Source organism: Castor canadensis, chromosome X (genome assembly GCF_047511655.1).
Source record: "Castor canadensis chromosome X, mCasCan1.hap1v2, whole genome shotgun sequence".
Lineage (NCBI taxonomy): Eukaryota > Metazoa > Chordata > Mammalia > Rodentia > Castoridae > Castor > Castor canadensis.
Window position 1 is genome coordinate 81,701,551 of NC_133405.1, and position 14,561 is coordinate 81,716,111.

Here is a 14,561-nt window from a genome sequence, read left to right on the forward strand (position 1 = left end):
CTGATATCCAGAGTAGCTAGGATTATAGGTATGAACCACAGGCTCTTGGCAAAAAAAAAAAAAAAAAAAAAAAACCAAAAAAAACTCAAGTTTGAACTTGTTAGGCAGACACTCTACCACTTGAGCCACACCTGAGCCCCTGGCCTCAAACTTTTTTGTTATTGTTTTGAAAGTAATAGTAAAGTTTATTAGAAAAGGAATACACTCTCAATAGACCAAAAAAGGTTGTCTCAGACAAGAATAACTGGCCTTGGACTGTCAGAATGGCTCAAGCAGTAAGAGCACCTGCTGAGCAAGGGTGAGGCCCTGAGTTCAAACCCCAAGTACCACTTAAAAAAAAAAAAAAGAAAAAAAGAAAATGGTATCAAAAGCTGGGTGCTGGTGGCTCACACCTGTAATCCTAGCTACTCTGATGGCAGAGATCAGGAGGATTGAGGATTGAAGCCAGCCCTGGCAAATAGTTCGGGAAACCATATCTAGAAAAAACATCACACACACACACACACACCACACACACAAAGGCTGGTGGAGTGATTCAAGAGATAAGAGTGCCTGCCTAGCAAGATGAGGCTCTGAGTTCAAACTGCAATGCCACCAAAAAAAAAAAGATCAACTGGCCTTGATATCCTGATCCTTCTGCCTCCACCTCCTGAGTGCTGGAAATACAGACACATGCCACTACTTCTGGCTATGGTAAACCTTTTGGAACACTTGTAACCTATTCGTGTCTTCATAGTTAAAGAATATTTCTGTCAGGTGCTGGTGGCTCAGGCCTATAATCTTAGCTACTTAGAAGGCTGAGGATCAAGGTTTGAGGCCAGCCTGGGCAAATAGTTCATAAGACCCCATTTCCAAAATAACCAGAACTAAATGAACTAGAAGCATGGCTCAAGTGGTAGAGTGCCTGAGTTCAAACACCAGTTCCATCAAAAATAAAAAAAAATTTAAAAAGAGAACAATTCTTGTAGGCAGAACGATGGTTGGGTCTTTCATTGTGGTGCACAGACTGTCTACATGCAATGTGATTGCCACTATGATTAAATCTGAATCTTACATCTTCTTATTTATTTTTATTTCCTACTTCTCCCATCTCTTCTTCTCTTTTTTGCCTTCTCTTGTATTAATCAATATTGCCTTTATTCCACTTTATTTCCTCTGTTGGCTTGTTACCTATAACTTTTTTTTTTTTTTTTTGCGGTACTGTGGCTTGAACTCAGGGCCTTCACCTTGAGTCATTCCACCAGCCCTTTTTTGTGAAAGGTCTTTGTGAGATAGGGTCCCGCGAACTATTTGCCGAGGCTGGCAAATTCAAGTGTCAAAGTGTCATTATATTATTATTATTATGGAATTTTGGAGCAATACTGAGGTTTGAACTCAGGGCCTCCCACTTGCTCAGTAGGTGTCCTACCTCTTGAGCTGTGCCCACTAACCCCTTTTTTGTTCCAGTTATTTTTAAGGTAGGATCTCGACTTTTTACCCAGAGGTGGCCTTGGCCAAAATCCTCCTACCTATGCCTCCCATGTTGCTTGTATCACAGGCAAAAAACACAGCTCACAGCTTATTGGTTGAGGTGGGGTCTGACTGTTTTGTTGGGATGGTCTCAAACTGAGGCAGGATAAGATCAGGGAAAATGAGGCATGGGAAACAGCAACAGGAATTCAAAGATAAACACTCTATTAATTAATGACTATATTAAAAGCACACAGGCAGCTTACACCCCCTCAATAAACTGCAACATTTAGTAAAAAAAAAAAAAGGGAGAGGAGGGGATGATAAAGGAGAATGATGGAGAAGGTGAATTTAACCATGAATTTAATCATTAACTTTTGTAAATGTCACAGTGTACCCCCAGTACAATAATATGATAATAAAAGAATAAAAGTAAAATAAAGTTTGTGTTTAAAACAAATGACAATTTAAAAAAAGGAAAAAGAGTAGTTTTTTCCCTCTAACCTTGTCCAAATAATTAGTGTGCTCTGGAAATTGAGCAAGGATATGTATTTTTTTTGGGGGGGGGGCACTTTGAACTTAGGGCTTCAGGCTTGCAGAGCAGGCATTTTACCTTTTCAGCCACACCGGGCCAGCCTGGCAAATAGTTCCAGAGACTCCCATCTCCAAAATAACTGAAGATGTGGCTGAAGTGGTAGAGCACCTGCCCAGCAAGTGTGAGGCCCTGAGTTCAAGCCCTGCTACCGCCAAAAAAAATTCTTTTTTGCAACAACATCATGAACTTGGTATCCAAAGGCCAGGTAGAGGCTTCCTCCATTTTGGAGACCTCCTCCCTGGAGCGTCACTGGTTCCATTGGTTCCATTAACAGAACCATGATCTTCCCAATCTCCGCCTCTTGAATGTTGGGATTATGGGTGTGAATTACCAACCTTTCAAGTATTATTGCACCACTTTTCAAAGAGTATAAGACCCTTACACCTGGGTGTGGCAGGACACACCTGTAATCCCAACTACACAGGAGGCATAGACCCAGGCAAGCCCAGACAAAAAGTAAGACCCTGTCTGAACTAACCTAAAAGCAAAAAGGAATGAAGGTATGGCTCAAGTGGTAGAGCACTTGCTTAGCAAGTACAAGGCTGTAAATTCAAATTCCAATGTTGCCAAAAAAAGACCCTTACATTAATATGCTTCCATTTTCCCTTCCTGCTATTAATAATATAATTATTAATATAATTTTATGCTATTGCTAGATATTTTACTTTTACCCCACAATAACCCATAAATAATATTTTGTTATTGATGTTGTTTAAACACTCTGATTTTTTTTTTTCGTGGTGCTGGGGATTAAATATAAGGCCTTACACATGCTAAGCAAGTGCTTTACTGCTGAGACAGAGTCTCCATGTTTTCCAGGCTGATCTTGAGTATATGTGCTGGCAAAGACAGCACCCCAGGTTGCCTTTGAATTCTTCTCTCTTCTGCCTCCCAAGAGACTGGGACTACAGGCGCTAGCCACCATGTCAATTTTTTTTTCGGGGGTGGGATTGGGGTTTGAACTCAAGACTTCAAAATTACAAAGCAAGTGCTTTACTGCTTGAGCCACACTTCAAGCCCCCATATCAATTTTTTTTTCAGTACTGGGGCTTGAACTCAGGGCCTACACCTTGAGCCACTCCACCAGCCCTTTTTTGTGAAGGGTTTTTTGAGATAGGGTCTCGAAAACTATTTGCCCAGGCTGGCTTCACACCACAATCCTGCTGATCTCTGCCTCCTGAGTAGCTAGGATTACAGACATGAGCCACAGGTGCCAGGCTCCCATGTCAATTTTTGTTTTTTTACAATTTTTACAGCCAATTTTTACAAACTTTTTTTTTAATTTTTGGTGCTGGGAAGTGAACCCAGAGCCTAGTGCTTGCTAATCATGTGCTCTATCTCTGATCTAAACCCCAGCCTCATAGACTTTATTTTTTAGAGCAGTTTTAGGTTCGCAGCAAAATTCAGCAAGGAATACTGAGTTCCTTTTCTGCTCCCTGCCTTCACATATGCATGGCCTCCTCTATTATCTCAACATCCCACACTATCAGAATGTGCCATTTGTTCCAGTGTGATACCATATAGAGCAGCTTTCACTGTCCTAAAAATCCTCTGTGCTCCTCCTTTTCATTCCTCTCTTCCAGGGATCCCTGGAAGCCAGGGATCTTTTCACAGTATCCATAGCTTTTCCTTTTCTAGGATGTCACATAGTTGGAATTAAATACTATGTAGGCTTCTTTCACTTAGTAATGTGCATTTGAGATTCCTTCGGCTTAATAGATCTTTTTTTCTTTTTTTTGTGGTACTAATGGCCTTGAGCCACTCCACCAGCCCTATTTTTGTGATTTTCCTTTTGAGACAGGGTCTCCCAAACTATTTGCCCGGGTGGCTTTGAACTGTGATACTCTTGATCTCTGCCTCGTGAGTAGCTAGGATTACAGGTGTGAGCCACCAGCACCCAGCAGGCTTACTATTTTATTTTATTTTTTTATGGTACTAGGGCTTGAACTCAGGGCCTACATCTTTTTTTTTATTGTTTTATTATTCATATGTGCATACAAGGCTTGGGTCATTTCTCCCTCCTGCCCCCACCCCCTCCCTTTCCACCCACTCCGCCCCCTCCCTCTCACCCCCACCTCCTGGATACCCAGCAGAAACTATTTTGCCCTTATCTCTAATTTTGTTGAAGAGAGAATATAAGCAATAATAGGAAGGAACAAATGTTTTTGCTGTTGAGATAAGGATAGCCAAACAGGGAGTTGACTCACATTAATTTCCTGTGCGTGTGTGTTACCTTCTAGGTTAATTGTTTTTGATCTCACCTTTTCTCTAGTTCCTGGTCCCCTTTTCCCATTGGCCTCAGTTGCTTTTAAGGTATCTGCTTTAGTTTCTCTGCGTTAAGGGCAACAAATGGTAGCTAGTTTTTTAGGTGTCTTACCTATCCTCACCCCTTCCTTGTGTGCTCACGCTTTTATCATGTGCTCAAAGTCCAATCCCCTTGTTGTGTTTGCCCTTGATCTAATGTCCACATATGAGGGAGAACATACGATTTTTGGTCTTTTGGGCCAGGTTAACCTCACTCAGAATGATGTTCTCCAATTCCATCCATTTACCAGCAAATGATAACATTTCGTTCTTCTTCATGGCTGCATAAAATTCCATTGTGTATAGATACCACATTTTCTTAATCCATTCCTCAGTGGTGGGGCATCTTGGCTGTTTCCATAACTTGGCTATTGTGAATAGTGCCGCAATAAACATGGGTGTGCAGGTGCCTCTGGAGTAACCTGTGTCACAGTCTTTTGGGTATATCCCCAAGAGTGGTATTGCTGGATCAAATGGTAGATCAATGTTTAGCTTTTTAAGTAGCCTCCAAATTTTTTTCCAGAGTGGTTGTACTAGTTTACATTCCCAGCAACAGTGTAAGAGGGTTCCTTTTTCCCTGCATCCTCACCAACACCTGTTGTTGGTGGTGTTGCTAATGATGGCTATTCTAACAAGGGTGAGGTGGAATCTTAGTGTGGTTTTAATTTGCATTCCCTTTATTGCTAGAGATGGTCAGCATTTTTTCATCTGTTTTTTGGCCATTTGAATTTCTTCTTTTGAGAAAGTTCTGTTTAGTTCACTTGCCCATTTCTTTATTAGGGCCTACATCTTGAGCCACGCTCCACCAGCTCTTTTTTTTTGTGATTTTTTTTGTCACGATAGGGTCTCAAGAACTATTTGCCAGGGCTGGCTTCGAACCTCGATCTTCCTGATCTTTGCCTCCCAAGTAGCTAGGATTACTGGCATGAGCCACCAGTGCCCAGCTTTTTTTTTAAATAGACTATTTTTAGAGCAGTTTGAAATCCACACCAAAATAAGCAGAAAGTACAGTGTTCCATATACTCACGCACACACTCACCACCTCCCTCACGGTCAACATCCCATCACAGAGTGGTAGGTACATTAGTTACAATCAGTGAGTCCACATTGACAAGTCATTATCATGCCAAAGCTCACAGTTTACATTAACGGTTCAATTTTTGGTTTTGGCTAAATTTTGTTTTGGGTGCTGGGGATGGAACCCAGTGCCTCCTGCATGCTAAGCATGTGCTCTACCACTGAGCTACACCCCCAGGCCCAGGGTTCACTCCTTTTTTTTGCAGTACTGAACTTGGCTTCCCGCTTGCTAGGCAGGCGCTCTACTGCTTGAGCCACTCTGCCAGCCCTCATTCTTGCTGGATGTTATACAATCTACAGGTTTTGACAAATGTACAACAATAAGTTATCCGCTATTGCAGTATCACACAGAAGTGTCCCCACCCTAAATATCCTGTGCTCCACCTATTTATCCCTCCCTCCTGCTAACTCCTGGCAACCACTGTTTGAATTCAGGGCCTTGCGCTTGTACTCTACCACTTGAGCCATGCCCCTAGTCCTAATACATCATTTTCTGTCAGCACTGAATAATATATCCCAGTGTCTGTACCTACCACAGTTTATGAGGTTTTGTTTCTCTTCTACAGTACTGGGGATTGAACCCAGGTCCTTATGTGAGCCCCGACCCAGCCTACCACAGTTGATTTGTTCACCTACTGAAGGACATACTGGTTGCTTTTAAGTTTTGGCAGTTGTGAATAAAAAAATGCTATAAAAATTTGTGTGCATAGCTAGGTGTGACGGCAGGCACCGATATCCCAGCTACTGGAGAGGCTGAAGTAGGAGTTGTTACTGGAACCAGCGATGCTCTAGGAAGGAGGCCTCCACCTGGCCATTGGGTACCGAGTTCGTGGTGATGTCACCAAAAAGAATTTTAGGATGAATTGAGGTAAGACCAAGAAAGTTTATTAGTAAAGCAAAGCAAAAGAAAGAAACAGAGTACACAGTTCAGACATGGTATGGGACCCACCTAATAGCAGGTGCAGTGAATGCTTTAACATCAGGAATACATTCAGTGAAAAAGTAGGCTGGGGCTTGGTTCACATTTACCTTAGGAAATGAACTCCCCTTTGTTCTGACAGCTGATATAATTAGTCACTTTTGCTGTTACACTGTCTCATCAATTGGGCCCAAAGATTTCATGGTTGGCCCGCCTATTAAATGTGGGTCATTATGACATAAATGTCTGAACCTCCCTTTAAACAAAGACGGGTCCTGCTAAATGTTCCCTTTAAGACAGGTGTCCATCCTTGAAATAAATATTTTCCTTTGAAAACACTTTTTGTGCCCAGAGGAGTCATTTTCCCCGGATAAGTGTTTTTCGTTAAGCTATCTTTGATCAGTTCCTAGAACAAACTAATTATTTGGGCAAGTGGGCAAGGTCAGAGGGAGAGAACTATTCTTTTAGCCTTTTTTTTTTTCTTTTTACTAAGTCCTGCAGCTTATTGGGGGAGTGTAAGCTTCAAGCAAAGAAAATAGTGCTTGTGTGCTTTTAATCAAGCCACTCATTAATAGTGTTCATCTCCGAATTCCTGCTGCTGTTTCTCAGACCTTATTTTCCCTGATCTATTCTGCCTTAGGAGGATTGCTCAAGCCCAAGAGTTTGACAACGCCACTCTGGGCAACATAATGTGAGATTCAGTTTCTTCTTTTCTTTTTTTTGGGCAGTACTGGAGTTTGAACTGAAGGCTTCACACTTACAAAGCAGGGTTCTATAGCTTGAGGTACACCTCTAGTCCATTTTGCTCTGGATATTTTGGAGATGCTGTCTCTCAAACTATTTGGAATGACTTCGAACCAGAATCCTGATCTCTGCCTCCCACGTAGCTAGAATTATAGGTGTGAGCCACTGGTTCCCTGCTAGACCTAGTTTCTTAAAAAAAAATTCATGTGCAGAGCTGGGAGGCAGAGCAAGTTGGGAGGCAGAGATCAGGAGAATCGAGGTTCAAAGCCAGCCTGGGCAAATAGTTCAGAAGAACCTATCTCAAAAATACCCAACACAAGCCAGGCATCGGTGGCTCACACCTGTAATCCTAGCTACTCAGGGAGCAGAGATCAAGAGGATCTCGGTTCAAAGCCAACCCAGGCAAATAGTTCCAGAGACCTTATTCTGAAAAAACCCTTCACAAAAAAGGGCTGGTGGAGTGGCTCAAGGTGTAGGCCCTGAATTCAAGCCTCAGTACTGCAAAAAAAAAAAAAAGAAAAAGAAAATACCCAACACATAAAAGGGCTAGCAGTCACTCAAGTGGTACAGCGCCTAGCTAGCAAGCATGAGATCCTGAGTTCGAACCCCAGTACCGCAAAAAAAAAAAGGGAATACCAAGGAGCCCCACTGGTGTATTGTATGGTCAGCTATCTTTTTGCTTGTTTGTTTTTTGGTGCTGGGAATTAACACAGGACCTTGCTCATGCTAAGTATGCACTCTACCACTGACCTACACTTCTATCCCCCAATTATCGGTTTTTTGGCAGTACTGAGATTTGAACTCAGAGCCTATACCTTGAGTCACTCCACCAGGCCTTTTTTGTGATGGGTGTTTTCAAGATAGAGTCTCACAAACTATTTGCCTGGGTTGGCTTCGAACCTCAGTCCTCCTGATCTCTGGCTCCTGAGTAGCTAGGGTTACAAGCATGAGCCACTGGCACTCAGCTGAGATATGATTTATGTACCATAAATTCACTCATTTTAAGTGTACAGTTAAATGAACTTAAATTTGCAAAGTTGTGCTGTCATCACTGATCTTTGAATATTTTCATCACCCCTCAAAAATTCCTCATGCCTACTTGCAGTCACTCCGTGTTCCCAACTGCAAGCTCACCTAGGAATCTCCTCATGGTTTCTATACATTTGCTTTTCCTGAACATTTCCTTTAAGTGGCTCATACTATATATCATCTTTTGTGGCTGACTTAAGCTTACATTTCTGTTTTACATTTCTTCTTTTTTTTTTTTTTTTTGGTGATACTGGGTTTGAATTCAGAGCCTCATGCTTGCTAAGCAGGCACTCTACCACTTGAGCCACTCCACCAGCTCTTTGCCTTAAGCATGGAAAGTGAAAAATCTATCATGTTTTTCATGTAAAAAGTTTGTCATAATTTGTTCTCATGTCACTGTCTACTGGAGTCTGTCATGTTGAGAGTATAACTGTTACATTTGTAATTCAGCATGAATTGATTAATGTCCAGTTTGTCCAGGCTTATTGAGAAATAAAATAGTGATAATTTGTCACAAAAAAAAAAAAAGTAAGTTTGAGGCCAGCCTGGATCTAATTCAAACCCCATTATTGTTCTTTTTGCTGCCAGACCACTACCAGCATGGGTTGTATGCATGCTCCTAGGAAGGGCCTGTCCCAGTGGGCTCTGCCCTATTGCCAGAGCGTCCCCACCTGACTGAAGCTGACATCTGATAACATGAAGGAGCAGATTTACAAACTGTCCAAGAAGGGCCTGGCTCCCTCACAAATCAGTGTCATCCTGAGGGACTCACATGGTGTTAGACAAGTACATTTTGTGACAGGCAATAAAATCTTGAGAATCTTTAAGATGCTAAGTTCTGTCTGATTCTGATAGAGAGCTGAATTCACCAGTTGGCTTGATAGTGTAAGACCAAGCGGGTACTCACTCCCAATTGGAAATATGAGTCATCTACAGCCTCTGCCCTAGTGGCATAAATTTGTCTTGTGTACCCACGAAATAAAATAATTGTTTCAATAAGCATGTTTTATGTTTCTTTATCTAAAAACAAAAACAAAAAAACCCAGTACTGAAAAAAAAATATATATGTACATATATATATGAAACAAAGTTAGGGCTGTGGGCATGGCTCAAGTGGTAGAGTGACTGCCTAATAAGCCTGAGAGCCTGAGTTCAAAATACAGTACCATCAAGAAAATAAATAATAATAATAAATAAATAATAGACAAATAAATAAATAAAAAGTTCTAAGTAAGGATTGGGATTGTAGCTCACCGGTACAGTGCTTCCCTGGTATGCATTAGGCCCTGGGTTTTAATCCCCAAGACTACAAAGTTATAAGAAGCCAGGTACCAGTGACTCACACCTGTAATCCTAGCTACTCAGGAGGTAGAAATCAGGAGGATTGAGGTTCGAAGCCATCCAGGGCAAATAGTTCTCGAGACCCTATCTTGAAAAAATCCTTCACACACAAAAAAAAAGGGGCCAGTGGAGTGGCTAAATTTGAAGGTGGAGGCTCTGAGTTCAAACCCCAGTACCACAAAAAAAAGTTATAAGAAACAGTCAACAGTGGGGGCAGGGGGGAGAAATGACCCAAACAATGTATGCACATGTGAATAAATGAATAAAAAGAAAGAAACAGTCAACAATGTCAAATAGAAAATGTCCATTGAGCTTTCCAACTTGGACCCAGCAGAATGACTCCCGCAAAGAAGGGTGACGAGAAGGGCCGTTCTGCCATTTTTTGACCTGAGAATGCACCGTCAACATTCACAAGCAGATCCATGCAGTAGGCTTTAAGAAGTGCCCTCAGGCGCTCAGAGATCCAGACATTTGCCATGAAGGAGATGGGGACTCCAGATGGCATCAATACCAGGCTCAACAAAGCTGTCTAGGCCAAAGGAATAAGGAATGTCCCATCTTGTGTTCACGTGTGGTTATTCAGAAAACGTAATGAGAATGAAGATCCACCAAACAAGATCTATACTTTGGTGACAACACGTTCAAAAATCTACAGTCAGTATGGATGAGAACTAACAGCTGAGTGAAAATAAAGTTTAAAAATGCAAAAAAAAATGTCCATTGGTAGGCACCTGTATTTTTTTGGTGGTACTAGAGTTTGAACTTAGGGCCTCATGATTGCTGCACAGTCACTTTTGAACCATGTCCTAGCACAACAACTATAAAACAAAACATTTTTAGATACTCAGGGAAAAGTAAACATGGGCAGGATCTAGTGTTAGATGATGTATTAGGTGACACATAGTACATTTTATTTGAATTCAGGGCCTCATGCTTGCTAGGCAGGTACTGTACCACTTGAGCCACTCTGCCAGTCCTTTTTTGTGTTGGATATTTTGGAGATAGGATCTCATGAAGCCTGGGACTGGCTTCAAATCTTGATCTTCCTGATTTCTGCCTCCTGAGTAGCTAGGATTACAGGCATGAGGCACAGGAGCCCGGCCCCTTAATCTTTTTATTTATTTTGCTAGGACTGGGGTTTAAACTCAAGTATATGCACTTGCAAAGCTGGTACTCTACCTCTTGAGTCACACTTCCAGTCCATTTTGCTGTGGTTATTTTGGAGATGGAGTCTTATAAACTATTTGCCCGGCCTGGCCTTGATCCAAGAACCTCCAGATCTCAGCCTCCCAAGTGGCTAGCATTATGGGTGTGAGCCAACCATGCCTAGCCTGGGATATATTTTAAACGTGTCCAAGTGGACTGGGAGTATGGCTCATGTGATAGACAGCTTGCCTAGCAAGTGCAAGGCCTGAGTTCAATCCCCAGGACTGCAAAATAAATAAATACATACCCAAGCAAATTTTAACAATAATAAAATCATTAGCAGGGATAGATAAAACAAGAATAAAAGGATGTTTATTATTATTAAACAGGGTGGTGGATATATGGGGGTTCACATATTACTCTCTCTTCTTTGTATAGCTTTGAAATTTTCCAAAATGGAAGGTTTAAGAATGTATAAGTTAAAGTGCTTGGAGCGTGGCATGAATAGTAGAGTGCCTGCCTAGAAAGGGCAAGGCCCTGAGTTCAAGCCCCAGCACCACCAAAAAAAAAAGAAGAGTATAGATTGGGTGGGTGTGGCTCAGTTCTAGAGCACTTGCCTATCATGTGTGAGTCCCTGGGTTTAGTCCCCAGGACTGCAAAAAAAAAAAAGTATAAGTTGAATAGACCTCATAGATATATTGTTAAGGGGGCAGGGGGCAGGGGAGAGAGATCCCAAAGAATGTATACACATATGAACAAATGAATAAACAATTTAAAAAATATATTGTTAAGACAAAATCAAGATTCAGAACGATGTAAATGATGGTATCATTTGTACAAGGAAAGAAAAAGACAGACTAGGAACATTTGCTTATACATACATAGAATATTTCTGATAAGATATGCAAGGGTCTAACAGAATGGCTCAAGTGGTAGAGCACCTGCCTAGCAAGAGTGAGGCTCTGAGTTTAAATCCCAGTACTGCCAAAAATAAAAAATAAAAGATATATGCAAGAAAATGATAAATTGTTTCCTAGAAAGAGAACTGGATGGTTTGATGACAAAAATAGGATTTTTTTCCCTCCAAGTTCCTAGTTTAATAAGGACTTGTTGGGGTTGGACTTTGATCACATGATAAAGCGAGAGCACACAAGGGAGGTATGAGGATAGGTAAGATGCCTAAAAAACTAGATAACATTTGTTGCCCTCAACACAGAGAAACTAATGCAGATACTTTAAAGCAACTGAGGCCAATAGGAGAAGGGGACCAGGAACTAGAGAAAAGGTTAGTTCGAGAAGAATTAATTTAGAAGGTAACACACATGCACAGGAAATCAATGCAAGTCAACTCCCTGTATAGCTATCCTTATCTCTCAATTAGCAAAAACCCTTTTTCCTTCCTGTTATTGCTTATACTCTCTCTTCAACAAATTAGAGATAAGGGCAAAATAGTTTCTGCCAGGTAGCGAGGGGTAAGGGGGGATAAGGGAGGGAGCCGGGGGTGGGGGTGGGGGAAAGGGGGGAGAAATGACCCAAACATTGTATGCATATATGAATAAAAAAAACTCTCAAAACCCATGTGACACAGAGAGTGTTGCATTAAAAACATAAAAAAAAATGACTTATTTATTTTGAGGAAAAAGGTCCCAAACATCAGGCTGTTCAAAAAAATAACCCACAGCATCAACTTTAGGAAACAAATATGAAGATTGTTACACTAATTATTGTTCTAGAGGATGCATTTGAGTTGCCAACCCTAATTCACAAAAATACCTTCCTACATTTTTGATAAACAGCCCCACAGCACTCTTTTTTTTTTTTTTGGTGGTGCTGGGGTTTGAACTCAGGGCCTCACACTTGCTATCACTCTACCACATGAACCACTCCACAGCCCCCTACTCCTCCTCACCACAGCACTCTTACGTGAGGTATAACACAGACCTCGGACTCAAAGCTGCTCTCAGGCACTACAACTAAATGAGATTGCCTTAGCAGTTATGAGAACAGCTAATAAAATCATGTATGAATGAAAAGAATTGTACTCCCTATGGAACAAGACATTATTTTGGAGACAGTTGATAAAAAAAGTACATCTTTTTATTATCAAATCATAAAGTGTTATAAAATTAAAAGCATAATTTGCAGGGTAAAACAAACTACTAAGAGCATCAAAGGAAGTGAAAATGAGGCTAGGCACTGGGCAATATGAATTAACGAACGTGGGAATTACGAGGATAGCGAGACCAATGGCACATGTCGAAGACACCAGGAGAGATGACCTGATCTGTTGAAAAAAAATTTTTTTTGAGACAGGGTCTTGCTATAGACCAGATTGGCCTCAAACTCAAGGTCCTCCTCCCTCAGTCTCCTGAGTGCAGGCATTACAAGTATGCACCACCACACCTGACCAGGATCTGGTGAAACTGTGATTTTAACTCAGGGTCCCATACTTGCTTAGGCAGGTGCTCTACCACTTGAGATACACACCTACCACATGAAATTGTGATTTTTTTTTAGACAAGCATGTAGGTAGAGAAATAATGGGTCTGAGTGATGGCTCACGCCTGTAATTTCAGCATTTGGGATGTGGAGGCAGGAGGAATGTAAATTGGAGCCCAGTCTGGGCTACCTAGGGAGTTTGAGGCAACCTAAGTTACATATCAAGACTCTGTCAAAGCCAAGGGGCTGGGCGCCAGTGGCTCACATCTGTAATCCTAGCTACTCAGGAGACAGAGATCAGGGGGATCACAGTTCAAAGCCAGCCCCAGGCAAATAGTTCAAGAGACCCTATCTTGAAAATACTCAACACAAAAAGGGCTGGTTGGAGTGGCTCAAGTGGTGGAGTGTCTGCTTATCAAGCGTGAGGTCCTGAGTTCAAATCCCAGTACTGCAAAAAAAAAAATTCCATCCCCAGCACCACAAGAAATAATAATGGGATAAGATTTCTCTTTAAGAGTCATCCTCGCTACTGAGGGGTAAAGAGGATGGAAGTACACTACATATATACATATGAAGACGTCATAATGAAGCCCACCAAACACTGTTTGATAAAGGGGGAGGAGGAGGGAATAGAAATATGATGGAGGGGATGGCTTGTTCAGAGTACACTGTACACATGTATGGAATTATCACAATGAAATTCCCTCGTATTATTAACATGCTAATTAAAAAATAAAATTTAAAAATTAAAGAAAATAAATCTTTAAAAAGAGTCATCCTCACCATTGGTGCCGCCTGTCATCCTCTCCTTCCTCAGTTGATTTTCACCATCCTGGATCAACTCCAACTGGTCATTCCCTTACCTTCATCATCATCATCATCCAATAGGTCCCCCTTCTGCTCGGCCTCCATCTTCCCAAGTCTTATCTTTCATCTAACTTCATTGCTACTCCTTGTCTGCTCTATTCCTTTTCAATTTTTTTCTAGACTTTTCAGTAGAGAATCTTTTTTTTTTTTTTTTTTTTTTGTGGTACTAGGGCCTACACCTTGAGTCACTCTACCAGCCCTTTTTGTCATGGGCTTTTTTTTCCGAGATAGGATCTTATGAACTATTTGCCCCAGCTGGCTTCAAACTGTGATCTTCCTGATCTCTACCTTGTGAGTAGCTAGGATTACAGGCGTGATCCACATACACTAGGCTATTTTTTGTTTCGTTTTGTTTTTGTGGTACTGGGGTTTCAAGTCAGAGTATTATGCTTGCTAGGCAGGCACTCTACCACTTGAGCCACTCCACCAGCGAGAATCCACTTTTTATCTAGCTCAGCTCTTTGTTAATGGTCTGAACATCCTCTCTTTTCAACTTTCCAGACATGAAAGAAGATCCCCACTGTCCACTCTTGAATTGATGCCCCTCTTGGCCCTTCATGAGGTATTTCCTGATACCTGATGGCACTTATGGGGCAATAAAAACAGCCTGATCAATAGGAGGAGAACCAATGCTAAGTAACTGGACATCCT

The 14,561-nt window shown here is 41.5% G+C and overlaps 1 pseudogene; it reads left to right on the forward strand.

Moving 5' to 3' along the window:
• The first annotated feature begins 8,717 nt into the window (after nt 1-8,717).
• On the forward strand, nt 8,718-9,073 carry LOC141419713 (small ribosomal subunit protein uS15-like; annotated as a pseudogene).
• Nucleotides 9,074-14,561: the final 5,488 nt, after the last annotated feature.